This window comes from Nannospalax galili, unplaced genomic scaffold (genome assembly GCF_000622305.1).
Source record: "Nannospalax galili isolate Female #2095 unplaced genomic scaffold, S.galili_v1.0 scaffold62, whole genome shotgun sequence".
In the NCBI taxonomy this organism is placed as follows: domain Eukaryota; kingdom Metazoa; phylum Chordata; class Mammalia; order Rodentia; family Spalacidae; genus Nannospalax; species Nannospalax galili.
The window spans coordinates 673842-678290 of record NW_008348573.1 but is presented as its reverse complement, the minus strand read 5'-3'; positions in this window follow the sequence as shown (position 1 = coordinate 678290).

The following is a 4449-nucleotide window of genomic DNA, read 5'->3' as shown; positions in this document are numbered from 1 at the left end:
CTTCTCCCATTTCTTCTTATTTCCAAAAAATGAAGACTATATTTTCAATCTTTCAGTAAATGTCTATATTAAATTCTAATAACTGACCTATTCATACTTACTTGAAACAAACGCCCCTTTATTATGGTTGATCATCTAGCCTCAATCATTTATTTCTCTATCATCCTAATCTTTAATTTTTATTTTTAATTGAATTTCTATGTATTCCATATAATAGATCTTAATCAAATTTAAACTCTCTCCTCCATCCATGGCCCTTGATAGACCCCCCCCCCCCCGTAGATTTCGTGCATTCTGTCATATATGCTAAGTCCTATCCGGTCAAACATTCGTACCCAGATGTCCTTCAGTGAAAGTTTATCCACTAGAGTCTAGTCAGCTTTTCTAGAGTCTTTCTCTTAAAGAATATCTTCCCTTCCTCACCCACCAGTAATCAGTTGTGAATAGTTCCTAGGCTAGGTTTGGGGCATGTTGCCCATTTCCCTCATTCTGTGCTGGGTTTTTGTCTAATTGCAACGGCCTGGGTCTTGTGCATGCTGTCGCTATTGCTGCAAGTTCATATGAGAAGTTCTCAGTGACTTGGAAAGCTCTGTTTCCTTATGTTCATGCACCAACCCTGGTTCTTACAATCTTTCCACCTTGTCTTCCACACTGGTTCCTGAGCTGTTCCTGGGTGAGGTTTAATATAGGAGTCCTGTCCAGGGACACATACTCTGAGGTCTCTTATTCTCTAAAGCTTAGTCAGTTGTGGCCTTCTGTGTACATCACGCTCTGATATATGAGGAAGCTTAGCTGGTGAGAGTTGAGGGATGTATTAGTATTCTCTCTACTCCCTATTCTACCATGTTCCATAAGTCTTAGGTGTAGAGGTTTTGCAACTGGTCACACACAGAAAATATATATTTGAGAGATGTCCAGATCTATCATCCTAATCTTTTACCCCTGCAAACCTTAATAGAAAATAAAATGCCTAACTTATCCTAATATCCTAAGAATATAACTTTATTACTTTGGTCTTATAAACAAAAAAATGAAGATGGAGTCCTCTCAAGACACATCAAAGAAGAGAAAACTTCTCCCACCATCAGCACTCAAAGCTGACATTCTAAACTACTCTTTGACTTTCACATCTACTTATAAATATTTCTTAATCCTCACACATGCATAACTTACAAAAGAGTCTTGTCTACTAGCATATGGGCAAATACTGACTGTTCTTATATTACATTATGTCTCTGCCAGGCTGTGGGATTCCCACAGGAGAAAGCTAAGCGCTCAAGAGGGTTAAGAAGCAACTCTAGGTTACTGAATCAAAGGGAAAAAGAAAAACAACCTCTATTTATTTTGAGGTAATTAGAGGACCATCAATGATAAACTTTTATACTTTGAAGATTTGTGAAGAGCCAGTGCTCTATTAAGTGTCATTTGATGGTGTGTCTGTGCTGCTGTCATGGGCTTGGCCCTTGGAAGCTCCTGTTGGTCCAGCTTTTCAACCTTCAAATTCTCCTTTTTTTCTAAATGGCAAATAGGCATATGATTAAATGAATAAATGGTAGTCTTTTCACAGAAAGCTTTTAACTTTGATCCTCAAGAAATGTTAGCCTTGAAAAAGAAACTGATGTGAAGGAATCTCTCCCTGTATTTTAATGTCCTAAGTCAGAAAAAATCTTCATATATTAGCTTTCCAAAGTGTAGAAGACAGAAAAAGTTGCTTTTATGTCTTGACCTAACAGTTGATTTGCTGTGTTATAGAAATTTAGTAATACGTTCTTTAGCTAAGACACTGTAACATTTCACAAATGCAATATGGTAATTACAAGTAATTGCAAAAGACACCTTTATTTATCATTCTTGCTCTGTCAATTAGGAAGCAATGACTATGGAAGGGGTAGTTGTTACAAGTGTGGAATCAAAAAAAAGAAACCCCAAACCAGAAAGTAAACCTAATTATTTCAGAAATAGATCTATGTAATTTTTATGAGTCTATTTCTAACTTCTGAAAAATTTCAGCAATGAAATTTATATTTTGGTTGTTGATCAGACTTTAAAATGGCATTGACAGTAGACAGGGCAGAGGTAGCAGACTAGAGACCTAAGCTTATTTCTAGATAGCTGGAATACTGAAGTCAATTATTGTTAGAGATCAGATGGGTGAAGTAACACAGGGAGAGAGGATGAGTGGACTCAAAGATTGAGAGGGTAGAAATGGGACACAATAAGAACTGGTCTCTAAACCAGTCTTCTGATGCTGGGTAAGTTCTAGCTGTTATATATTAAATGGAAACCTAAACTCAAATTCATTTAAATAACAAGATTTTAAGGTAGGGAACAAAGTATATGTTTATTTTGCCATGGGGGAATCACTAAAGCAAGATAGCTACACATCTGAAGGTATCTTCTCTGAATCCTGAGTTTACCATTTCAGACATACCAATCAGCTTCTGGTTCATTGACTGAATACTTGGGAAAAGCTATTTCATGCTAAATGTTGTATTTATCATACAGAAATTTTTAATTGTGTTGGAGAACATGGTTCCAGTAATAGAAGTAAATTATGATCCACTTGAGAGCAGGTTGATTTATTTGTATCCAAGGAATGAATGCCTATTTCTATGGAGGAAAATATATCATATCCTTGCCCCTGTTACATTGTATGGATAATGCACACATTTATACTTCTAATTTGCCAAATTTAAATGTCAAATTGACATCTTCATAGGGAAGATAAGTATAGTCTGTCTTCTATTATTCTTTCAATTTATTTAAATCAATGTACAACATTGACTTGCTCAAGTAAACAACCCCCATCCATGTTCATGTAAGTTTGTATTGCATCATACACACACACACACACACACACACACACACACACACACACACAAACAAAAAAAAAAACAATAAAAAAACTAAAACCCTTCAGGATAGCAGGAAGGGAGTTTTACTATGAAGAAGAAGGTGTTTGGGGAGGGAGAAGGGCATAGAATGGGGAGAGTAAGGGGAGGCAGAATACTATCAAAGAACATTATGTAAATATGAAATTGTCAAATAATAAGTAAGATAAAAAACATTCATATTACTATAGGTGTAGAAGTGTTATTGCCTGTTCAATATGTATTAATCTATTATTGACTGCATTTCCTTCTATATTTAATTTTACCTGAAATTGATAATATTTTAAAATGTTTTTGTAAATTTTTCTCTGCATGTTATTTTATGTCATTTGTTCTTACCAAGATTTTCATAAAATTTATAAAATATTTGATATAAATTCAAATGTATCCTCTTTATTGTTTTTTATGGAGATGCTTCTTGAAGTTAGTCTGTCTTTTATTTGAAGTCTGGGCTTGGATATTCTTGCCTGAAAAGTGATCATTGGGGCACTTCTCTGTAATACCCTTCTTGTTGGAAGGCTTGTGCCCTATGGCCTGTGTGCAGATTGTCCCTTTGTATTAGAATATGCCCTCTGTTTGGTATTGGTTCAAGTCTTTCTTTAATTTCTAAAGAAAAGAAACAAGATTTTGTCTTAAAAGGTATTTATCTAAGCAGGTCAAGATAGCACACACCTGTAATCCAAGCACTGGAGAGGCTCAGGCAGGAGGATAACCATAAGTTGAAGATGACCCTCGTCTATAGAAAGAGATCTTGCCTGCCAGTAGATGAAGAAATAAAGGAAATTTGATATATATTCACAATGAAGTTTTAGTTATCAGAGAGGAATGAAATTATATAATGTTCTGAAAAATGGATAGAATGGCAATCATTGTATTAAACAAAATAAGCCAGATTCTTAGAAGTAAATATCACATTTTCTCTCATATGTGGAATTTAGATAAAAGAAAAGACAGGAAAGTAAAAGGGGGAGTGTAAGGATGTGGGGGCAAAATAAGGAGGATGCACTTAAGAGAGGTTAGTAGGAGTTTTGCTAGACTTAAAATATGTTACATGCACATGTGAATTTTTCTGTTGTTTATGCATTATTGCACATGTATGCACTTGTGTGCACAGACATACACACAGAGAGAAGATTTCTAGAAGTGGAATTGTGGATTGGTTTCAAATGTATATACTCATATTTTGTTAAGGTGCCAAAGAATTGTTCCATAAATGTTGTCCAGTCTTCGCCCCAGTTTCAAATGTTCCATGTTGTTTGTAAGTGTCACACTGACAAGTCTTTACATTTAATCTTATTGTCAAGTGCACATACCTATTTCATAAGGTGTTAATTTGCATTTTCAAGAATATTAATGAAGTGAAAACTCTGTTTATATATTAGTTGGCCATTTGGACTTATTTTTGACATAACTATTTCTTTCCATTATTTTCACTTTATATTGGGTTATTTGTCTTTTTCTTATTGACATGTCAGAATTTTTACAAATTCTCGGTGAATCTTCTATACATCAAATGCATTACAATTATCATTTCTCACTCATTGCTCCCCTTCTGTGG